The sequence below is a fragment of the Heloderma suspectum genome, chromosome 13 (assembly GCF_057233095.1).
Source record: "Heloderma suspectum isolate Gila_16-S chromosome 13, 16-S_ref, whole genome shotgun sequence".
Taxonomy (NCBI): domain Eukaryota; kingdom Metazoa; phylum Chordata; class Lepidosauria; order Squamata; family Helodermatidae; genus Heloderma; species Heloderma suspectum.
Window position 1 is genome coordinate 26,049,259 of NC_139470.1, and position 25,302 is coordinate 26,074,560.

General features: G+C 45.5%; 2 protein-coding genes across 7 annotated transcripts in view; one reads left to right on the plus strand and one right to left on the minus strand.

The window, feature by feature from the left end:
* The window catches only part of MTMR3 (myotubularin related protein 3), a 93,722-nt gene extending 79,932 nt beyond the window's left edge, over positions 1–13,790 (minus strand). For 3 of the 6 annotated variants that reach the window (XM_084819340.1, XM_084819337.1, XM_084819339.1), the window contains exon 1: positions 13,595–13,756. The gene's annotated coding sequence lies outside the window, so the exon portion shown is untranslated. Of the gene's footprint in view, positions 1–13,594 lie in introns of all 6 variants that reach the window. The other 3 variants (XM_084819335.1, XM_084819331.1, XM_084819338.1) reach the window with 3 other exon arrangements.
* A 2,321-nt stretch (positions 13,791–16,111) lies between these two features.
* The window catches only part of ASCC2 (activating signal cointegrator 1 complex subunit 2), an 84,435-nt gene continuing 75,244 nt past the window's right edge, over positions 16,112–25,302 (plus strand). The window contains exon 1 of the mRNA XM_084819344.1: positions 16,112–16,132. The gene's annotated coding sequence lies outside the window, so the exon portion shown is untranslated. The remainder of the gene's footprint in view (positions 16,133–25,302) is intronic.

A 25,302-nucleotide genomic window follows, 5' to 3' on the forward strand; every position in this document is an offset into this window, starting at 1 on the left:
AAATAAAACAAAGATTATGAGTAGTTTTCAATGTTAGTCCGACATAGAGGAGACCCACTGAAATGAAAGACTTAAGTTAGTCATGACTACCTTCATTCATTTCAATAAGTCTACATAGGACCAACACTGGATAGTACCCAATAGTTTGTTTTCTTGACTGCTACCTTCTCTACACTTTTCCCTCCTTCTCTACCACCCGCACCCCCATCCTCTTTTCCTTTCCCCTTTCAAACGTGATTCACTACCTCTGTCCCTTCCCTTCAGCTGTCATTTTTCCTTGTTTCCTAATTTGCTCAACTGTATGATCTAAACAAATCTTTCAGTGAAAGACTTTAAAATACATGCTCCTCTAAACACGCAAGCAGTTGTGTACACTCCTGCTCACATGCACAGTTGCAAGTATTCTTGTACGTACTCAAATGGCACGTCCACCCCTTTTCCTCCTCCAACGCCAGCTTTGTTGGGACTGGGACAGAAGACCCACAGGACTACTTCCACTGTCAATTAGATGCACGTGTCTTGGTTTTCCAACTGCAGTGCTCAAGTTATGGAATGCCTTCCCGAAGGAAGTCTGTTTGTCCACCTCACTGCTCACCTTTGCAAGTTAAAAAAGCCCTGTGGTTAACATAACTATTGCTGGCTGTTAGGTACTGCATTATTGTTTTTTAGTCATTGTTTTTAATTTTTTCATATTTATTTATTTTATTTATTTATTACATTTATATCCTGCCTTTTTTCCTCCTTAAGGAACCCAAGGCGGCGTACATAGTCTTCCTCCTCCTCTTTCATTTTATCCACACAACAACAACCCTGTCAGGTGGTTTGGGCTGAGAGTTTGTGACTGGCCCAAAGTCACCCACCAACAAGTCTGACTGCCACAGCCCATTGAAATAGGGTTGGGCCCAGATCACAGTTTGTGGATAATCACTGAGGCATGATTATCTAAGAAAAGGAAGAGGAGCAATTTATGCCTCATGTTACCCACTCGTAAAATCAACCCCCATAAAGATGAGGTAGTATATAAGTGAACAACACTGAAAGCATGGCGAAGACTTGTCTTACGTAGAGACTCCCATGAGTCACATCTGGTTTCCTGCCAATCTCTCTGTGCTGCACAGCCACTTGGCTCAACAAAGTAAAATTACACCAAGGCATTTGTAGCCTGCATACGTACTGAAGGACACACCAGGACGGCACACTCTCATGCTTCTGACTTGACAAGTTGCACACTTGCTAAAAAGGTTGGCCATCGGCAACACAAAGCTTCCAATTTAAATAGAAATATCATCTCCAATGGGTAGCTAATTTGTTCCCAGAAGAGCAGAACACTGTAGATAGGTTTACTTTAATTAAAAAAAATCAAACACATCTACAGAATCAAAACTGGGACACAAAATCATCATCTGAAGTTTGTGAAGTCGATATTCCATTAAGCAGCTTATTTTGTTGTTGTTGTTCAGTCGTTCAGCCATGTCCGATTCTTCGTGACCCCATGGACCATAGCACACCAGGCCTTCCTGTCCTGCGCTCTCTCCCAGAGCGTGCTCAAGTCCATATTCATTGCATCAGTGATGCTATCTAGCCATCTCATCCTCTGCCGTCCCCTTCTCCTTTTGCCTTCAATCTTTCCCAGCATCAGGGTCTTTTCCAGGGAGTTTTCTCTTTGCATTAGGTGGCCAAAATATTGGAGCTTCAGCATCTGTCCTTCCAATGAGCACTCAGGGTTGATTTCCTTTAGGACTGACTGATTTGACCTCCTTGCAGTCCAGGGGACTCCTAAGAGTCTACTCCAACACCACAGTTCGAAACCATCAATTCTTCGGCGCTCAGCCTTCCTTACAGTCCAGCTCTCACAGCCATTACATTGCTACTGGGAAAACCATAGCTTTGATTAGACGGACCTTTGTTGGCAAGGTCATGTCTCTGCTTCTTACTATGCTGTCTAGGTTTGCCATAGCTTTCCTCCTAAGGAGCAAGCGTCTTTTAATTTCATGGCTACAGTCATCGTCTGCGGTGATCTTGGAGCCCAAGAAAATAAAATCTGTCACTGCTTCCATTTCTTCCCCTTCCATATGCCAGGAAGTGATGGAGCCAGATGCCATGATCTTCGTTTTTTTAATGTTGAGTTTCAAACCAGCTTTTGCACTCTCCACTTCCACCCTCAACAAGAGGCTCTTGAGATCCTCTTCGCTTTCTGCCATTAGGGTGGTATCGTCTGCGTATCTGAGGTTGTTGATAATTCTCCTGGCAATCTTAATTCCAACCTGTGATTCATCCAACCCGGCGTTTCTCATGATGTACTCTGCATATAAGTTAAATAAGCAGGGCGACAATATGCAGCCTTGTCGTACTCCTTTCCCAATTTTGAACCAATCGGTTGTTCCATGTCTGGTTCTGACTGTTGCTTCTTGACCCTCGTACAGGTTTCTCAGGAGACAGGTGAGGTGGTCTGGTACTCCCATCTCTTTCAGAATTTGCCACAGTTTGTTGTGATCCACACAATCAAAGGCTTTAGCGTAGTCGATGAAGCAGAAACAGACATTTTTCTGGAATTCTCTTGCTTTCTCCATAATCCATGGAGAGCCAGTGTAGTGTAGTGGTGAGAGTGACGGACTGGGAGCCGGGAGATCCGGGTTCTAGTCCCCACTTGGCCATGGAAGCTCACTGGGTGACTTTGGGCCAGTCACAGACTCTCAGCCCAACCTACCTCACAGGGTTGTTGTTGTGAGGATACAACGGTGAGGAGGAGGATAATGTAAGCCGCCTTGAGTTCCTTGCGAGAGGGAGAAAGGCGGGGTATAAATGCAATAAATAAATAAATAAATAAATAAATCCAGGAAAGTTGGCGATTTGATCTCTAGTTCCTCTGCCTCTTCGAAACCCAGCTTGTACTTCCAGTAGTTCTCGGTTCGCATACTGCTGAAGCCTAGCATGTAGGATTTTGAGCATCACCTTGCTGGCATGTGAAATGAGCGCAATTGTACGGTAGTTTGAACACTCTTTGGCATTGCCCTTCTTTGGAATTGGAATGTAAACTGACCTTTCCCAGTCTTGTGGCCACTGTTGAGTGTTCCAAATTTGTTGGCATATTGAGTGCAGCACTTTAACAGCATCATCTTTTAGGATTTTAAAAAGCTCAGCTGGAATACTGTCATCTCCGCTAGCTTTGTTGCTAGTAATGCTTCCTAAGGCCCACTTGACTTCACTCTCGAGGATGTCCGGCTCAAGTTCAGTGACCGCACTATCATGGCTATCAGGGACATGAAGATCTTTCCTGTATAGTTCTTCTGTGTATTCTTTCCACCTCTTCTTAATCTCATCTGCTTCTGTTAGGTCCCTGCCTACTTTGTCCTTTATCACGCTCGTCTTTGCACAAAACGTTCCCTTGAGATCTCCGATTTTCTTCAAGAGAACTCTAGTCTTTCCCATTTTGTTGTTTTCCTCGATTTCTTTGCATTGTTCATTTAAGAAGGCCTTCTTGTCTCTCCTTGCTATACTCTGGAACTCTGCATTCAATTGGATATATCTTCCCCTTTCTCCCTTGCTTTTCGCTTCCCTTCTTTCCTCAGCTACTTGTAAAGCCTCCTCAGACAACCACTTTGCTTTCTTGCATTTCTTTTTTTTTGGAATGGATTGAGTTGCTGCCTCCTGAACAATGTGACGGACCTCCGTCCATAGTTCCTCAGGCACTCTGTCTGTCAGGTCTAATCCCTGAAATCTATTTGTCACCTCCACTGTATATTCATAAGGGATATGATTTAGGTCATACCTGAATGGTTTAGTGGTTTCCCTGTGTTCTTCAGTTTAAGCCGAAATTTTGCAACAAGAAGCTCATGATCTGAGCCACAGTCAGCTCCAGGTCTTGTTTTTACTGACTGTATAGAGCTTCTCCATCTCTGGCTGCAAAGGACATAATCCATCTGATTTCCATATTGACCATCTGGTGATGTCCATGCGTAGAGTCGCCTCTTGTGCTGTTGGAAAGTGTTTGCTATGATCAGCGTGTTCTCTTGGCAAAACTCTATTAGCCTTTGTCCTGCTTCATTTTGTACACCAAGGCTATGCTTGCCTGTTATCCCGGGGATTTCTTGACTTCCTACTTTAGCATTCCAATCCCCTATGATGAAGAGGACATCTTTTTTTGGTATTAGTTCTAGAAGATGTTGTAGGTCTTCATAGAACCGATCAACCTCAGCTTCTTCGGCCTCAGTGGTTGGGGCATAGACTTGAATTACTGTGATGTTGAATGATTTGCCTTGCATTCGTACTGAGATCATTCTATCGTTTTTAAGATTGTACCCCAGTACTGTTTTTCCGACCCTTTTGTTGACTATGAGTGCTACTCCATTTCTTCTAAGGGATTCTTGCCCACAGTAGTCGATATAATAGTCACCTGAATTAAATTCGCCCATGCTTGCCCATTTTAGTTCGCTGATTCCCAAGATGTCGATGTTCAATCTTGCCATCTCATGTTTGACCACCTCCAGCTTACCTTGATTCATTGCTCTGACATTCCAGGTTGCTAAACAATATTGTTCTTTACAGCATCGGATTTTCTTTTCACCACCAGACACATCCACAGCTGAGTGTCCTTTCGGCTTTGGCCCAGCCGCTTCACTCTTTCTGGCGCTACTTGGAAATTCCCTCTGCTCTTCCCCAGTAGTATATTGGACACCTTCCAACCTGAGGGGCTCATCTTCCGGCGTCATATCTTTTAGCCTTGTGATACGTTCCATGGGGTTTTCCTGGCAAGAATACTGGAGTGGGTTGCCATTTCCTTCTCCAGTGGACCACATTTTGTCAGAACTGTCTGCCATGACCTGTCCGTCTTGGGTGGCCCTGCACGGCATAGCTTATGGCTTCACTGAGTTACGCAAGCCCCTTCGCCACAACAAGGCAGTGATCCATGAAGGGGAAGCAGCTTATTACTGCATTGCTATTCTATCTAATATATCTAAACTATTTCTAGGCCACCTTTAAGGGTGGAGCCCTCTCAAGGCAGCATACAAGATAAAAGTCACACTAGCGGTTATATCTATACAGCTATGAAGCTTTTCTCCCAATGTTTAATCTAGCTTCCTGTAGTTTAAGCTCGCTACTTCTTAACCTATCTTTAGTGGATCATTTAAACAGTTTTTTCCTCTTTCCTTTCTAGTGTCTTTTATACATTTGAGAACAGTCAGCATTATAACAGACCCGCAAACAAGCTCACAAACGTTAGAAAAATAGTATTTCCTGGCCTAAACTCACAGTTCCTTCAGCTTTTCTTCCTATGTCTTCTAGATCCCCTCAACAGCTTCAAAGTTCTTTTCTTAGTCAGTGCAGTTAGTTACAATTATCTATCAATTTATTATTGGGAACATACAAACAGCAAGTTTCATTAACTTGAACTGAGAAGACACACTGTTTACAACTGTACACTGTGTTTGTTTATAGCACACAAGGCAGACTTCTTTGAAGTCTGACAAATGAACAGAATACTTCTCTTTCGCATTAAATCGGGGGGGGGGGGAAGAGTGCTGTAAAGCAGACTGACATGGAAATAGGAAACCCAAAGATTGGAATTTGATGCTTTCTTCTATGATGCTTTCATCTGACAATATTATAGGGCTGGCAACAGTCCTGGTTCTGAAGGAGGAAGGGGCTTCAATTATTTGCAAGCTTTTATAAGCCCAAATTATTAGTCCACAATAACTTTTACTAGCCCACCTGCCAAAGCATTTCAATGTCTGTAGTTTGTGGCATAGGGGGCCATTCTCATCCATTTTTTTAAACCCCTAGAACTTGCTTGATTAGGTCCTTCCTCACCACAAAGTAGACAGGTGGCTATTTACAAAATTATAACAGCCTATTTAAACTTCGGAACACCTAATCTTGTATTTTTTGCCCTACCTCACTCTTCAAATCTCTTTAAAAATACCAATCTTTGTGCATTATGCATTCAGAATTGTTCAGTGTTGTTTTGAATCTTCCACAAAATGGACAGAATATTTCAACTAATGCCTAGCTAGAGCAAAGTACAGATTTTACTGTGTATGCCATATTTGTTAATGCACACCAAAACTGCATCTGCACTTTCTGTGCTTCGTATCACACTGTGGTTTCATTGACCTAATTCACACATAAGGAGAATTCATGGGTTGTTCTGCAGTTTATCCCTGTTTTGTATCATCTCCAAATCTAAGGTCTTGCTCCCGCAGGCTGTGCCATTTTAAACTACAGGAGAGGATCACATGATGGGATGCTTCCCCTGCACATAACTAGCAAATTAGGGAGAAGGGTAGGCTAGATCCTGTCTCCCTGGTTTTTCGTGTGCAACAAACTTTTATGTATGGAGGAGCATTTCATTATATGAGCCCCACTTGAAGAATGAAGTGATACAGCTCATGTTTCCATCTCAGTGAGAACCAGCCCTATGTCATCCAGATGATTCCCTTCATCTAGGCCACAAATAAAATTGATTTAAGCAAGATCCCTGCAGAACCCTTCTAGTCTGTCAGTGAACTGCAGATTTCCAATCACCCAACATTATTAGTACCTTCTAAACTATATTTCTCCAATTTATTTATATTTCATGTGAACTTCAAATGAAATATAAATTTTTTCAGTCCAATGCATTACAATCCACCAAACAATTTACCCTACCAATGGGGGAAATTGGATTGAGGTGGCATGATTTCCTCTGAATGAAATACTCTTTAAATTGGCAGCTAGTTATTGCCCCAGTTCTTTAGATGCTTAAGTTGTTTTTTCTAGCAGCCAGGCTTAATCTTTATCTCTAGGAAGCATAAAGGCAACAGAACCATAGGCCCACCCTTTTTAAAGATAATGGGGCTGTTCGCATGCAACAGTGGCATTTGGCGGCAAATTAATTAACCCACAATTTGGGGGAGGGGATGTGTGCCGTGCACAGACCACTTCCAATTTGCAGCAACAACCTATGAACGCCCCAGTCAACCTACTAATGACATCTAAACCTGGACAGTTTGGGTTAAACAACCCAAAGTTAACCTAAAAACAAACCATGCATTAACTTTGGGTTGTTTAACCCATGAATAACCCAGTGTCTGGGTTCAGATGTCACAGTAACCTATGAATGGGGCTGAGAAACCAATCTGTCTGATTGAAGGTGTGATAGAAGAGATGTCTCTCAATTCACTGTCACTTGGAAGCATAGGAAATTTAGTTTCCACAGCTTCCTATCATCACTGAAGAGCATCCAGAGAGCTGGGAAGTAATGGAAATTTCATTTCCCATGCTTCCCAGCAGCAATGAATTGGGCCTTAAATCTGAGGTCTCCACTGCCATCACCCACTCTATTGTTATCCCCCTGCCAATGAGAGTAACCTTGGGGAAAGGGTATGGTACACAGACAGTATTGGGTGCAATGGGGCTCTATTCAAATCAGCTCAAGTTTCCCAGATCACATGGGATGACACTCAGTTGGGGGCAGTATGGCCATAGGCTAAATAGGGCTCAAGCTTAAGTGAGTTATTACAGGCTGGTGATATGCTTATGAGTGTGCAAGTGACTATACATGCAAGTGAATATATGTGCAGGGGTAACATGCCTATGTTGGAACAATGAGTATTCATACATATTTATCCCACCTCCATTTCCCTTCCTCAGTTGTCTCCCTTGTGCCTATTTTTTATTTTAAGTCCCTTGAAGCAACACCTTTCCTCTCATTTTATGTACATAGATGGTGCTATATTAATGTTTCTGATTGTAGGTTACTGGCCAACTTTTAAATTGCTAGTATGTCTCCCAGACCAAAACAAACTACATTTTATAGAAACCATTATTTTGAACAGAACAAAAATGAGACTGAAAAAATAGAGTAAAGGAAATATACTGCAATCCATTTCATTTTGATACCACCTTCACTCCCCACGAAGATAATTACAACATGATCTTCCTGTCAACATTATAGCTTCACTTGGAATACATAAGAATAGAGGAAATTGTCTTGGTATACCAAGTCAGACCACTGGGACATCTACTTTAGTACTGCCTACACTGCCTAGCAGTGGCTCTCCATGGTTTCAGGCAAGGGTCTTTCCCAGCCCTCCCTGGAGATACCAGGGACTTCAAGACTTGAAAAACCACAGGTGATACATAAACCTACTTGCTATAGAACTATACCTGGCTAGAACAAGCAGAAAGGTGCACATGCAGCCATCTATTGACTCCCAGACTCTGACAAAGGCACTTAGAACATCAGCTTGTCTGTCATTTTAAGACAGATGATGTCACAAAGCATAGAACAAGCACTTTACAGAACGGTGAGACTTTTATAATGTGCTTAGGGGAATAAAGTTATATCCATGGACCCTTTTGTGGGTTTGATTACATCCCTAATAAAGCATCCCAATAGGGATGTGATTTGCTTAGATAACCAGGGATGAACTAGGAATGAAGTAATCCAAAAGTAAGAAATAATCAGAATCTCATCTTGCATGTCACCCCATCGTAACTAACCTGAAACACAATACTCCAGTCAGTAGGTACATGTCAGCCAGATAAGAAGCAAAACTCTAAGAGATGTACTCTCACCTTTGACAAATATATTCAGTTGTCACAGAAAACCATAGTTAAGGAACTAACTATGGGTTTGGCATGAGCTGTATTAACAAACCATAGTCACAGTCCTCACTCTGCCTTCAGTGGCTGTAGCACCATGGAGTTAGGAATGAAACAAAGTGCTGGATGGACTGAAAATGAAAGCCATAAAGCCGATATTGCCTGTTCTATCTTTGGAAGCTCAAACGATGGATTCTGCACTATGGTTGGTCCAAGCCATGATTTTGCATGCACTGAGTCAGAGATTTCCTACAACTTGGGCAGGAGGGAGAGAAGAGTAACCCCTTAACACTGGAGAATATTTAAGAAAATAACTGTGCAGTGGAGCCTGGGCAGAGGAGGCTCCCTTTTCCCACCTTATGTGTTGGCATCCCACATTGGGATCAGAGGTAACAGTCTCAGGTTTCTGTAAATACACTGAAGGAGAGATTATTAAATTGGATTCAGCCTGAACAAACCTCTGAAGCAATCTCAAGATCTCTGATGGAATAAATTAAGTCATGTATGAACTAAGGGCGCATTATGCCTTGATTCTAATTCACTGTTAGTCCTCTCCTCCCTTAGTAAGGAACTACAGTGCCAAGTCAAGTGCCATATCACATGGCCTACAGAACAAGCTACCTCATTAGCGCTTAGAAGTTTTTTAAAAAACAGATCTTTATGCAGAAATAGATGTCTGTTATCACTTGTTTTCAATAGGGTTTTTTTAACTAGAAAGTAATTTCTTCATACTATAAGCAAGATTTTTGCTTCAACTGTGCATATGCTCACTTTTGTTGTTGTTTATTCGCTCAGTCGCTTCCGACTCTTCGTGACTTCATGGACCAGCCCACGCCAGAGCTTCCTGTTGGCCGTCGCCACCCCCAGCTCCCCCAAGGTCGAGTCCATCACCTCCAGAATATCATCCATCCATCTTGCCCTTGGTTGGCCCCTCTTCCTTTAGCCTTCCACTTTCCCTAGCATCAGCATCTTCTCCAGGGTATCCTGTCTTCTCATGATGTGGCCAAAGTACTTCAGTTTTGCCTTTAATATCATTCCCAATGATATTAAGCTCACTACTACCAGTCATTTCAAATAATAGATTTTGCTACAACTTGCCTAAAACCCTGAAAGTGGTACAAAACCCCAAATAATAGCTCTTCTCTTCAATAGTGTTTGCTGTTTTATAACCAGTGATCTGCAAAGCGTCTTCATGGAGCATACCATTGTGGGAAAGGCCATTGGTCAGTACAGAGTACCTGCTTCGAGTGCAAAAGGTCCCAAGTCAATCCCTGGTATCTCCAGGTAGGGATGGGGAAGAGCGGCCTCTGGAACCCTGGAGAGCCACTGCAGGGAGTCAGTGCAAACAATCTCGAACTAGATGGACAAATAGTCTGACTTAGTATAAGACAGGTTTCTATGTTCTAGAACAATCTAACACTCCCTCTCTCTGTGTGTATTTATATATATTTAGTAAGATTTAAAAGTTTTGATATCCATTAAAAAGCACTTCAATGTATGAGCAGTCTCAGCTGGAATCATTCTTCAACAAGCTGCATAATTTATTTAAAATATCAAAGGTGGAGAGCCTTCCTTCCTCATACCTGATTATATATTCCCTTACGCATAACAGCAACCTGCAATTTTGCCCTTGAACAATAAGTATCCCTTTTGCATTCATCTTCACTCCCCCCCTCTTTTTTTAACACCTCTGCAGTTATACAGTCTCAATACACAGCTCATCATGACACCATGCACTGGGAGATATTTTGCTCACTGCCACATGAAATGACACAGCAGATAGCAATTCCAGCCTTCTACTAACCAAGCAATATACAACTCTTTGAAGCTATGTAACTGCCCCATTCACAACAGGCGCCTCACAAATTCCTATATATAATTACTTCTAATCTCCTTCAAAACTTCACAGTTTCACTCCATCCACCACCCTTTCACACATGGAAGCTACAGAGATGTTCCCATATACCATTTGCCCATGTAATCACTCTTCCCTATACATTTGAAATATCAGTATTGTTTTCAACCCCCTACGAGTATCTTTACTTCAAGTACTGATAGAATGCATGTCCAGTTCTGGATTTGTAAAGCAGTAAGATGAAAAAAAGAAGCAGCAGTAATCATTCACATGACACAATGAATAGAGATCTGAAGATATGGAATCCATATTGAATATTTAAGCAGTCAGCACTTGCACATTGGATATGCTGAGGCTTTCCTGTCAGCTGAGAGGAAGCGGCAGTTCCACACTCTAGAAATTATATGCAAGGAACCCATGCATTCCAGATGGGCAGAGAAGAGAAAGCTGTACCTTCTGCATCCCACATGGTTTCCTATTATATAGTTTACAAGAGTTTTTGAGCATGTGTTAGTAGTTCTGGAGTTGCATTTTTTTCCACATCAATTCAAAGGCCAGACTCAGACACGCAGCCCAATCCTATGCAGATTTGGCTGGAAGTAAGTTGCGCTGTGTTCAAATAGGCTTACTCCCAGGTAAGCATGCATAGGATTGCAGCCTTAGGAATGCATCTGGATCATGCACAAGCAAATCTCTCTTCAGAAGTGTTATGTCCATTGTGATAACACCAGCAGCATCACTTCAGCTCCCATGCAATTATACATAAAGAAACATTTTAATGAATCTTTTTCTGAAATACCTACTTTGCAGATAGACAGACTGACCTTGGAAAAACCCATGACGCTCATAGTATTGAGTACAGAACTATATTCCCTTCAAAAATAAGACCATCCAGCACTACTCTGTCACTATATGCAAAATACCCTGAACCTACCACATGCTGCTGATTTTCAAGACAATCTTGAAGAGCTTCTTCAGGTCTATAATAAAAGGCAATCGCTCCTGTAGACTTGCAAGTTAAACTGTCACATACCAGTATCTTCTCTACTCAGCATATCACACTGCACCCCATATCCAATACAACGTAAATGAAGCACAGATCTCCAACATAACTTACATAATAAAAGAGCAAGAATAGAACCCCATGATCCGAAGTTGCCATTCTGACTTTTACTAATCACACTCTTGCAGTTGTAGAATCCAGCCTTCCCACACAAAAAATCCTTGTCATCCACAAAGAATGGGTTCCAGTAACTGTTCTAGGTTCTATGTCACTAACACCTGCAGATGAAATCTAACGTGCCACGTAAGAGTAGGAAGTCAGAAAAATTAACATCCATATCAGAGAAAAATATGCACCAATATAGGGATCGTGTGGTCCTTTTGTAAGCTGAGGGGCGGGGGGGGCATGGGATAGGTGGTTAACTCAGGCTCCCTCAGAAGGAAGCCTTAACTCTATCATATGCAGCACAACACAGGGCATAATTCATACAAGAAGTCACCTCCATACCATGGATAGCATCCTTGCAAAGAGTTGTGTGGAAAAGGGAGGAATCTAATATGTATACATAAGGGGCATAAGAGCTAGAATGCCTCCTATAGGCACATTCTTAAGATCACTTAATAGACATTAGTTATCCCTTATTCTATAACGCAAACTTGCAATTAAATATCCAAAAGTTAGTCGTCAAAAATAATTCCTGGCCAATGTGTCCATACATACTCATGTTTAGTCATTTGTGGTTGTAAGACATTGAGAGCAGACTTTGTCATACTCTCTTCCTAGTCAGCTGGGATTATTTATACTTGCCACAGGCAACCTGGAGACTGGTGATTTACAAGACTGCTTCAATCACTAAATCATAGTCACAGCATAGGTTAGAGACACAAAGGCTGGATTTTTCCCCCACACCCTTTTCAGTGTGCTGTAATCTACATAGTGGTGACAAGTACGGGAGCACAAGATGGGAGTTACTCTGGATTAAGTACTGTGGAGCATAAAGGTGACTTAGTGACAATGATAATACCATTGGCTTGGGGATGGTCAAGAAGATTAAAAAGCCAAACTCCTAGCTATGGGGATGAAAAGGAGGGGAGAAACGCATGTGCGAGAAAGTAAAAAAGAAAGCACCCAGTCTTCTGCCATACAAAGAATCAGTCACAGGCCTAAAATGTGGATGCGCTCAGCCAAGTACACCTCATATTTATTTATTTACATATATTTATACATTATACATACATTCCATCAGGGTTAAGACGCTAAAGTTGCAATCCTATGCACTCTTACTTGGAATTAAGCCCCACCGAATTCAGCAAGTCTCACCTTTGATTAAATACACATAGGACTGGGCTGCAAGGTGCACCCGTTGAATTCAGTGGGGCTGTACTTATTAACAAAGCCACAGCAACCCCGGCTACATGCATGGAGTGAACCAGGCATTCCCAGATCCCACCTCAACCCCATTGGGTGGGTGGCCTTAAGTGGGGCAACTATTCTCTCAGCCCCACTCCCCACCCGCAATGCCCCCGACCTACATCACATCGCTACCCTCATAGTATAACGTGCGTGAAGCTGAAGAGAGACAGGATCTTGCCCCAAGACCACCAGCCGAAGGTACCTTCCCAGGTAGCCAGCCGTCTGAGGCTGCAACCCTACGCACACTTTCCCCACATGGGGCTCACCGCTGAGCAGACATGCCTAGGATGATCGCAGCTTTCAGGATCGTCGCTGCCCGAAGCGTTCGCGTGCATTTTACAACTCTTAACCTAGCGAGGCGTAAACTGCAAAAGCGGCAGGACGAGCCTGGCCCCCTCCCTCCATTACTGACTGAAGGCGGCAACAACAACAACCACCACCACCACCACAAGCGATCAGGCAGCAAGATGCCCCCCTCCTGCTTCTGAGGAGGGCAAGCCTTCAAAGGGGGCGAGGGCGGGGAAGCGGGAATCCCAGAGAAGCGCCGGGGCGCCTCCAGCCCGGGGCGCGAAGGCCACTCGAAGGCCCAGCTCGGCGGCGCCCGCCCGGCCGCCCGCCTGCCCCGCGCCGCTGACAGCCCGGCTGCCTCCGCAGCGCCAGGCCCGGGCCCCGCGCCTCCGCCCTCCCGCCCGCCCTTCCCCATTCGGGCTGGCCCGCCGTCGCCTCCTCGCCCTCCTTACCCGGCGGCGGCGGCGGCGGCCGGCCATGGCGCGGGTCCCTCCCCACCCCCCAACGGGGCGCGGCGGCGGCGGCGGCTCGGAGGGGGGTGGTCGCTCGGCGTCCCCTCGGCGTCGCTCCCGCTCGGCGGCTCCAGCCTCCGCCTCCCTGCTCACAACCACAACAACATGGCGGCCGAGGCCACACACTGGAGGCAGAGGAGGAGCGCGGGCCGCGGAGGGCGGGAAGAGCGCGGAGGCCTCGCCTCGCCCGCCGCCCGAGGAAGCCGGAGGGCGGTCCGGAGGCGCGTCTCCTTCCAGCCCAGCTTTCGGCAGGTTCCTCCCGCTGCCGCCTGCGGAGCCGCGGGTGGCGGCGGCGGCGGCGGCGGCTCCTTCGCTTCCTCCCAATTATGACTCAGCCGCCGGCTCCGGCCCACAGGGCCGCCTGCTTCGCCTCGCGCTGACAGAAGGCGCCCCGGCCTCGGCGGCCCTCAAAAAGCCTCCCCTTCCCCGCCTCACGCAGCGCTGCGCTGCCAGGAAATGGGGTTCAGAAGGCGAGGAGCAGGGGGTTGGACTCGATGGCCTCGTAGGCCCCTTCCAGCCCTACTATTCTATGAGATTTAATTCAGGCTGGCCGCCATGCGGTCGGCAACAGCTCGCAACGCAGGCGCAGGCGAGTCCGTTAACTGACCCAGAGAAATTTAAGTTCGAGAGCGTAGATCAAAATCGTGCCTCTGTTATGAAATGGAAGGAAAGCCCACGGCGCCTTTTGACCGGACACCATTTGACGTTGTGCCTTCGTCCTTCTTCGCCACAACATAAAACAGCTGCAGTCTCGAATAGATGTGATTGTGGCACAAGCTTTGGGAGGTGGCGGTGTCACTCCAACAGAGGCATAAATCATCGGCATAAAGCATCACGCCAAACGAGAAATATATATATATAGTAAGAAGCAGAGACATCACCTTGCCAACAAAGGTCCGTCAAGACCCTCTTGTTGAGGGTGAAAGCGGAGAGTGCAAAAGCTGGTTTGAAACTCAACATTAAAAAAACTAAGATCATGGCATCTGGCCCCATCACTTCCTGGCATATGGAAGGGGAAGAAATGGAAGCAGTGACAGATTTTACTTTCTTGGGCTCCAAGATCACCGCAGGCGGTGACTGTAGCCATGAAATTAAAAGACGCTTGCTCCTTGGGAGGAAAGCTATGGCCAACCTAGACAGCATAGTAAGAAGCAGAGACATCACCTTGCCGACAAAGGTCCGTCTAATCAAAGCTATGGTTTTCCCAGTAGTAATGTATGGCTGTGAGAGCTGGACTATAAGGAAGGCTGAGCGCCGAAGAATTTATGCTTTCGAACTGTGGTGCTGGAGAAGACTCTTACGAGTCCCCTGGACTGCAAGGAGGTCAAATCAGTCAATCCTAAAGGAAATCAACCCTGAGTGCTCATTGGAAGGACAGATACTGAAGCTCAAATATTTTGGCCACCTAATGCGAAGAGAAAAGTAACTGGAAAAGACCCTGATGCTGGGAAAGATTGAAGGCAAAAGGAGAAGGGGACGGCAGAGGATGAGATGGCTAGATAGCATCACCGATGCAATGAATATAGACTTGAGCACGCTCCGGGAGAGAGCGCAGGACAGGAAGGCCTGGCGTGCTATGGTCCGTGGGGTCACGAAGAGTCGGACATGGCTGAACGACTGAACAATAACAACAACAACTATATATATATATATATATATATATATTTATATTATCTATTTCGTTGCTATACCGCCCCATAACCAAAGCTCTCTGGGCAGTTCACAAAAATGCCAAACCACAAATACAAGGTCACGAAAGCATAAGATAAAATATTTAATAGATAATCTATAATAAAGGTACCAACTTCCAGAGGGGTAGCCCTGTTAGTCTGCTGCAGCAAAACCAGCAAAGAATCTGGTGACCCCTCATATGTGCTGGTCTTTAAGGTGCCACAAAACCCTTTGCTGTTTATTAGGTGCAAAGATTACTGCAGACGCTGACTGCAGCCAGGAAATCAGAAGACGTTTATTTCTTGGGAGGAGAGCAATGACAAATCTTGACGAAATAGTTAAGAGCAGAGACATCACACTGACAACAAAGGTCCGCATAGTTCAAGCAATGGTATTCCCCGTAGTAACCTATGGCTGCGAGAGCTGGACCATAAGGAAGGCTGAGCGAAGGAAGATAGATGCTTTTGAACTGTGGTGCTGGAGGAAAATTCTGAGAGTGCCTTGGATAGCAAGAAGATCAAACCAGTCCATACTCCAGGAAATAAAGCCAGACTGCTCACTTGAGGGAAGGATATTAAAGGCAAAACTGAAGTACTTTGGCCACATCATGAGAAGACAGGACACCCTGGAGAAGATGCTGATGCTAGGGAAAGTGGAAGGCAAAAGGAAGAGGGGCCAACCAAGGGCAAGATGGATGGATGATATTCTGGAGGTGACGGACTCGACCTTGCCCGGGGAGTTGGGGGTGGCAACGGCCAACAGAAAGCTCTGGCGTGGGCTAGTCCATGAAGTCACGAAGAGTCGGAAGTGAGTGACCGAATAAACAACAACATTGCCCTAATAGGGATTTTGGGATTGTTCTTATGGCCAAAATAGCTACCTATCCTTTCTGTATCTATGTGCTCACTCTCACAAATACAGAGGAGGAAAAATGTAAACAGTGGAGACCAATGCCAGAGGCACAGTCTGTGACATTGTAAATCCCACTGTTTACAACCCCATAACTTTTATTTATTTATGAGGCCTGTCTTCCTAGCTCTTCAAGTTCCCCAGGGTATAATGTCCCTCCATGTAACTTCATGAATTGATGAAATGGGGAGTTCTGTTAGTCCATGAAAATATAAGAAGAGCCCTGCTGGATTAATCCAAAGGTCCATTTAGTCTGGCATCCTGTGACCCACATCAGTCAGCCAGATGCTTCCAGGAAAGCCCTCAAGCAGGGCTCTCTCTGGCTTCCGTTCCTTCCAAGGTGCTGGGATTCACTGGGATACTCCTTCTGAACATGGGGGCTTAGCTTGGGCATCTTGCTTGATCTTGAGAAACAAAGCCCTCGCTGAATTTAGCTAACTTCACTGCATCTTGTGGCAGCAAATCTCTGTGTGTGGTGTGAAAGAACCCTTCTTTTTGTCTGTCCTGAATCTCTTTGCATGGCTAGGGGGATGTAATGATAACCTCCTGTATTCCAAAATTTCCCATTGCAGCACTAGAGAAAGAGATTATATTATTTGGGACCGGTTTGAAGATTATTCAGACTGTCACCAAACTCTTAAGAAAAAAACGTATTCAGAACATAAAGGTGGCTTTAGGTTCTTCACAAATAGTTACCACCACCACCAGGACCATCACACTGTAGTTAATTTGTAGCAACAAGGTTAAGTTAGTCATATTGGCTGTGACTGCTTAAATTTTAACCACATTTCTATATGCAGTGCAAGTTAATTTGCAGTTCAGTCTTATGCATGTTTAGAAGCAAACCCTATTGAATACAGTGGGACTTACTTCCGAATAAACATGTATAGAATTGTGCTACACGAAATGCATTAGTTAAGATGACTCAATGGGAATGCAATCAAAGAAAAGGCCCAAGCTTCTTAGCTATACAATTATTAGCATCTAGAAACCTGAAATTCAATAGAACATACATTGAGTCTACTCTACAGCCATTCCATTAGGCTGCAGCAGAGGGAGAGATAGCAAGCAGGGCCTCTCCATTAGCTCAGCTGAGAGACAAGCCATTTTTGTCCTCTCCTCTCTTTTAAAGTGTAGACTAGGGGTAGGCAATCTGATGCCCTCCAGGTGTTTTGGCCTACCTCGCATCAGCCCCAGTCAACATCTGGAGGGTGCTGCCTTGGGGAAGCCTGGTATACACAGAGACAATTACATTATTACTAGTGGCCATTCACAAAAGAGGTGTGGCGTTGGTAAGCTAATTAACAAATGTAGTGTGCTTGAAAAAACTTCATCCCAATTCAAGCCAGAGGTGATACAAGTGAATGTCTTGATGTCCTGTAATTCAGTGTTTTCACATTGCAGTCTCCCTTTGAAGTTCCTTTGTTCAAGAATGGCCACCTTACGGTCAGTCAGTTACAGAGAGTCCTGTGAGGTTGAAATGTTTCCCCACTGGTTCTTGAAAATTGCCATTTCTGATGTCAGATTTGTGACAGTTTATTTTTGTCTGTTGTGTTTTATTTATTCATTCAACTTGGGAGTTGCCCTATACCCAGGGTCAGGTCATCTTCCTCTTTATCTGTGATCTGTTGGCAAGTGGAGGTGAGCATTTGACTTTGCTGTTGCTTAATTTTATTTACTGACTGTTAGTTTTGGTTATTTGTGTCTTTGCTACTGCTTTTAGCTTGTTGGTGTGTTTTAATTGTTAATTATTGTTTTTATGCTTTGCAAACCACTTTGAGCAACTCCTTTTCTGGAGAGGAAAAGTGGAGTAAAAGTAATAATAATAATGGTGCAATAATTGCTGCGAAAGGTATGGAGAAGGTACCTTTGCTGGTGATCACCACTTTTTTTGTTTGTATAAAGAGCCTGTCCCCTGCTTGAGGGAGAGGACATCGGAATGTGCTGAGCTACTAAAGATTAGGAAAAGGATTAGCCAATGACATGAATTCTTGTGCCTGTCAAACATGGCATTCAAGTATTGGCTGGGAGCAAAATACCACATGTTACCAGTGACAATAGTTTGCAGTTTCATGCCACAGAAATGCTACTTTGAGGGTGGGAAGAACTTCTAGAGAGGTAGCCATGTTAGTAGGGGGCTACTTGTGAATTGCCGAAAAGGAGGACTTGCATCACCAAAAAAGAGGTCACTGATTTTCATGAAATGTTCATATGCAAATTTATACATATAGCTGCAATTTTAGAAATAATTGTTATAATTTAAATAGAAATAGAGTACATCTCACCCTTTTATTATTATTATTAAATATTATTAAATTTATTAATCGCCCATCTGGCTGGTCACCCAGCCACTCTGGGCGATGTACAACATACAATAAAACAGTTTAAAACAATAAAATTCTACAATAAAAACGTTTTCTAAAATACCCTAACCCACCCCAAATGCCTGCCTGAACAACCACGTTTTTAATGCTTGACGGAAGCTCATTAAAGAGGGGGCATAACGGAGTTCCCTAGGGAGGGAGTTCCACAGAGTGGGGGCCAAAACAGAAAAGGCCCTCTCCCTCGTCCCCACCAGTCTAGCTGTCCTGGCTGATGGGACAGAGAGAAGGCCATCCGAGGCTGATCTTGTTAAGCGGCCTGTCTGGTGCTGCTGGAGGCGCTCCTTAAGATAGGCTGGGCCGGAACCATATAGGGTTTTAAAGGTCAAAACCAACACCTTGAATTTGGCCCAGAAAACAACTGGTAACCAGTGCAACTCCTTCAGCACTGGAGTGATGTGATCTCGCCGGCGGCTGCCTTTAATCAGGCGAGCCGCCGCGTTCTGTACCAGCTGCAGTTTCCAAACCGTCTTCAAGGGCAACCCCACGTAGAGCGCGTTACAGTAGTCTAAACGAGAGGAGACCAGGGCATGTACTACCGATGGGAGCAGATGGTCGAGAAGGAAGGGGTGCAGCCGCCGTATCAGATGGAGTTGATACAGCGCTGTCCGGCTCACAGCTGACACCTGAGCCTCCATGGACAGCTGGGAGTCCAAAATGACCCCCAGGCTGCGGACCTGGTCTTTCAAGGGTAGCCGTACCCCATTCAACACCTGGTCAACATCCCCTAACCTCCTCTTGTCTCCCACCAAAAGTACCTTGGTCTTGTCAGGGTTCAGCTTCAGCTTATTCCTCCCCATCCAGCCACTCACCGTCTCCAGACATTTGGACAGGGATTCTACGGCCAACCTTGGTGAAGATTTGAATTTATTTATTATTTATTTATTATTGCATTTATATCCCGCCTTTTTTCCTCTTGCAAGGAACTCAAGGCGGCTTACATTATCCTCATCCTCTCCATTTTATCCTCACAACAACAACCCTGTGAGGTAGGTTGGGCTGAGAGTGTGTGACTGGCCCAAAGTCACCCAGTGAGCTTCCATAGCTGAGTGGGGACTAGAACCTGGATCTCCCAGCTCCCAGTCCAACACTCTTGCTGCGTGTCATCCACATATTGATGACACTGCACCCCAAACCTCCTGATGATAGCCCCCAGCGGCTTCACATAGATGTTAAATAGCATCGGGGAGAGGATGGAACCCTGTGGCACCCCACAAGTAAGTGGCCACGGGTCCGAAACCTCCTCTCCCAGTGCTACCCTCTGGTACCTGCTGGAGAGGAAGGACCGGAACCACCGCAATATGGTGTCTCCAATGCCCAACCCCTCCAAGCGGTCCAGGAGGATACCGTGGTCAACGGTATCAAAAGCCGCTGAGAGGTCGAGGAGAACAAGGAAGGAGCATTCACCCCTATCCAGAGCCCTCCTCATATCATCTACCAAGGCGACCAAGGCCGTTTCTGTCCCATGCCCAAGCTTGAAGCCCGACTGAAATGGGTCTAGATAATCAGTTTCTTCCAAGTGTGCCTTCAACTGCACCGCCACCACCCGCTCAATCACCTTGCCCCAAAATGGCAGATTTGAGACTGGGCGAAAGTTGTTCAGAACTTGAGGATCCAAGGAGGGCTTCTTTAAGAGTGGTCTTATCACTGCCTCCTTGAGGGCTGATGGCATCACTCCCTCCTCAAGGGAGGCGTTCACCACCGCCCTGATCCCCTCACCCAGTCTCTCTCTGCAGCCCATAATGAGCCACGATGGGCAAGGATCAAGTAAGCAGGTGGTCGGCCGTACAGATGAAAGCACTTGTCCACTTCATCAGGAGGAAGAAGCTGGAACCCACAGGCCGCCTCTTGCTCACTAACTGTATCCACAGCGTGCAGAGTAACACACCTAATCTGATCGATTTTATCTGCAAAGTGCCTTGCCAAGGCCTCACAGGAGGCCTTAGAATGCTCCAGTGGTTCCAGAGCCACAGGACAGACCAGGCTCCGGACCACTTGGAACAGCCTCCTGGGACAGCACTCTGCAGACGCGATAGAGGCAGCATAATATTCCTTTTTTGCTGCCTTCACCGCCACATGATAGGCTGAAGATACAGCTCTAGCCCGTGCCTGATCGTCTTTGGAGCGAGACTTCCGCCACCGGCGCTCTAGCCGTCTCACCTCCTGTTTCAGAGCTCGTAACCGCGGATTGAACCATGGTGCAGTCCGAGCCCTGTTCAGGGGGAGAGGGCGTTTCGGAGCCACCTGATCTAATGCCCCAGTGATTGTGGCATTCCAGCCACCCAGCAGGGTCTCGACCGAGTGGCCATTGGCGTGCCCCAGAGAATCCCCAAGCGCGTTCAGGAATCCATTTGGATCCATAAGACGCCTGGGGCGGACCATTTTACCCTTGTTGGGAACACTGTGCCCAGGTGACTTGTTCAGATGCTGTTGATGAGCTCTTACTTCTGATGGTTCCTTATCTTTAAACCAGAACAGCTCTTGAAACAGAGGATTTTTTCAAAATAGATGACAGTCCTCCAGCAGCCCTTCAAATATGTTGCTTAGTCTGTTGCAGCAGCAACAAAGTACCAACTTAAAGATTATCATCATCCACCATGATAGCAGGACTACTTTAATGAAAGAGTTTCATATAACAGAGAAATGGTTGTACAACTTTTTGCATTAAAAACAGTTGTAAGAAAGATCCTGAGAGCCAAGACTGTGTTGCAGTAAGTGCCGCATCTACAACTATCTGCCTATTGGACACAGGCATTGGATGTATACTTATTGGATAACCTAAGTCAGGGTGGGCAGAAGATAGATTGAGATCTACTGGTAGATCTCTGGGTGATTTTCTGTAGACTGGCAAGGGTCTCCAACTCCCAATTGTTCAACAATAGCCATGTTTAAGATCTAAATTAGATTGTTAGAATCCCTGATCTGCAGTAACTCAGATGTAGATTCGTGCATGCAGGGCATCCCAGTGAAGGGCTCACGCAGTGCCAGCTCTAAGTTTTGGAGTGTCCTTGGGCAAGACACCCTCAATGGTCCCCTCCCCTTCAGTGAGTCTACATTCTCACCACCACTATCACCAGCTGCTGTTGCTCCTCTTCTTTCCCATCACTGCTGCCACTTCCTTGCTTAATAGGCAATAGCATCTACTGCTCTTCTTTCTCACCACCACCATTGTCTGGGCTAGAGCAAGAAGCAGGTCGACAAGCAGGTTGCAATGGTGAAGAGGAGAAGTCCAGGGGGCTTTTCTCAGTGGGCCCCTGCTGGTGCCAAACCTGCCCTTCCCTTGATGCCAGACCCTGGGCTCAGGGGGTGCAGTAGATAATTGGCTCCATCCCATAAGTCACCATTTTGCATCTGGCTCCAATTGGTAGGCCTTGGGGTCTTCCTCTGGCCTACGTCTCTACTGGCATTAAGAGGTGTTCATAGAATCACAGAGTTGGAAGGGGCCTACAAGACCATCGAGTCCAACCCCCTGCACATTGCAGGAGGCCTGATTCTCAGGCGGTCTCCCATCCAAGTACTAACCAGGGCTGACCCTGCTTAGCTTCTGAGATCTTGTTTAACATGGGGCAAATAACAGGCATCCGTGCACATTTTCTAGCTTTTCTTCCTCTCCCCACAGTTGCCCCTTCCTTCAGCAACACTCTTATAGCTGTGCTGTTGGGCTTCACCATTCGGTACCCCAACCCGGTACCGATGGCAATTAAATTGCCCTTCATGCTTCAGAAACAGAAGGTCTCATTTTTAGGTTTTTCTCTGGAACACTGAAAGCTATGATCCTATTGGAGGCTGGGGGGCGGGGAATGACATCAGGTCACACTTTCAATTCTAATGCCATAAAAGTAAGAAAACAAAACGGATATTTAAAGAGTCTATTTTTTTTTTAAAATCACACAGTTTGGCAATGCTGATAAAGTTACATTTAATTTTCCAGACCTTTAAACCTGAGAAACCCCACTTCCTGCACTCAAAACATTCCTTGAATAAAGATTTTATCTTGGACTCTTGAGTTGTAACTAAATCCTTCGTCCTACCTTGTTGGAAGAAACGAAGATCAATGTGTCAAAGACATTCCAGGCTGCCAGAACAAACCTGCAAAAGTTAGATTGAAATGGCTGATTTGTGGACAGCAGCTCCGTAAACTGGTTCCACTCCAATTTTAGAAGCACTGGAATATGACACCAGTGCGAGGAAGTATTTGTGTCAGAGTGGTAGGCTATAGACAAGGACTGCCATTCATTGTACATGCTCCCAAGCTCTTCTCTTTTTTAAAAAGGACACTGTCATTGCAAGAGCCGCTCTAAAAGAAGCAGGAAATGCCAGCTTCCTTGTCATCTATATAATACAAGAGTGGGGAACCAAAGCTCAAGGCCTGAATTCAATTTTGGAGTAGCTCTGGGGGGGCTGCATTCCAGTGGTGGGCAGGGCCAAAGGCAAAAGGAGTTGGGCCAAAAATCCCAGCGTGTTGAGTTGGGCCAAAAATCTCAGCATGTTTTAGTTCAATGCTTTTACCGCTAGTAACTAAACCTTAGGAGAGGCATTTCAACCTTGCAAGAAGCAACTACATAAAAACGGCGAACCACAAAATGGTCAGTGGTTGGGGGAAAGGGGGTGGGACCATCTGGGGAACCTCAGAGGGCCAGACTGGATCCCCAGGAGAGCTGGATTTGGTTGCTGGGCCTGAGATTCCCCACCCCTGATATAGTAGAATACATTCTAGGCTTTGCTTCTCTTTCACCAGCATTGGGCTGGGTGGGGGGAGTCAAGCCACCTTCATCCATTTCGTTAGGGATACCTGTCATGGCCCTTGGCTTTTGTGCAGTTTTTCCCCATTCTAAAAGGCTGAAATGCCTCACCTGAGGCTTAGTAACTCGAAGGAAGAGCTTTAAGCTACAATATATTGGTGGGTTTTTTGTATCTTTGGCCCTTCCTGCTTGCCTTCGTCCCACCCACTATTGGAACACAGCCCCCAACATCTTCTCTGAAAGTGAATTCAGCCCTCAGGCTGAAAGAGGTTCCCCACCTCTGGCCTAGAATCGACACCACAAAAGCAGCCCATCACAGTCAGGCCATAATTAATGTCTAAATGCCTAGGAAAACAAGTACGTCTTTGCCTGGAACTGAAAAGATGACAGGGTTGGTGCCAGGCGAGCTTCCTTGGGGAGAGTGTTCCATAAACATGGGGCTATTGCTCAAAGTCCATTTAAAATTAGTGAACAAAGTGTGGCTATTCCAGAGTAAACACCCAGGGCATCTCTACACCAGCCTAAAATCCCGCATTTAAAACTGGGCTTTCTGCTTCCGTTTTAAATGCAGGATCATGACTACTCCCTTTTTCACATGCTTCCTTTCCACCCTCCCCTTTCCCCCTCCTTCTCCCCATATCCGAGCCTTCCATATCTTTCATTGATCTTGCTCCTCTTCTTGCTGCTTTTCCTCTTTTCACAGAGGGAACTCAAGCAGAACACAATGGGGTAATTTGATAGCTCATTATCTGCGATCTATTTAAAAATGGAACAAAGGGCATTTAGTGCAGGAGACGCCTTGGATGATCATGGCGTCATGTAAAGAGCCGACAATTCTCCAAGAGAGCCATCTCAATTGCAGGATAAAAACTCTGTGTGAAGAAAGCCCTAGTGTGGAAGCACCCAATGAAATAAGAACTTCAAGTTGCCCTGGCAGTTTGGAAGGACAAGACACAAATGTGAGGTAGATAAATAGACCAAAAAAGAGAGAGACAGGTAACTATGCCCTTTCTTTTCCTTGCAGTGAGTAGGAAATCAAGGCCTCCCAGCTTCCTCATTAATGTGCACACCTATTCCAGTACTTTTACAACCCAAGGTGTGCCGTCCTCCTCATCTACAACATCCCTCTCCCCCAGCACTCTTTCCATATTCATCCATAGTGTCTGCTCAGTATGTGCATATATTGTATAATACAAAGAAACCAACCATTTAAACAGCTCTGGCTCCAGGTTTTTGTGTGCCCTTGGGCAAGATACCCTCCCTGGGCCTCCTCCCTCAGTGAGTCTGCCTTCTCCCCGCCAGTCACCAACTGCTATTGCTCCACATCCTCTTCCTCATCATGGCTACCACTTGCTTGCTTGGCAGGCAGAAAGCCAGGGGGCAAGCACGCCATGGCATCTCCTGCTCCCCCTCCCCACCGCCACCATTGTCTGGGCCAAAGTGAGAGGCAGGCGAACAAACAGGTTGCAATGGTGAAGAGAAGGAGCCACTACAGGGGGCTCTTGTCTGTGTTCGGGTGTGGGCCCTTGGCAGGTGCCCAACCATGCCACCTTTGAATGTCGGCCATGGCTATAAATGGCTTCCTGTCAGGGCTGGGACTTTGCACAAGCAACAAGGTCTTCGTGGCCCTAGTGTGTTTCTGTGCAGCCCTCAGCTCTGCCTCCTTGGCCCAGCTCCTGGCTCATTTTCCGGCTCAACCCTAATAAATTATTTCTGTATGAGAAATTTTAATGTGTGAAGCATTCCTGAGCTGGCCTGTACTACAGATGGATTTTCCAGTGCCAAGTAATTTAACAACAACAGTCACCAGGGAAATCCAAACCCTAAAGCAGGACAGACATTTCTATTGCCTGCACCAGTAGTAAACTAGCTGTAGAATGCTATTGCTAATGTGTCTGTCCATTTATCTATCCATCATCTATCTATGAGATTAACATCTTCAAGG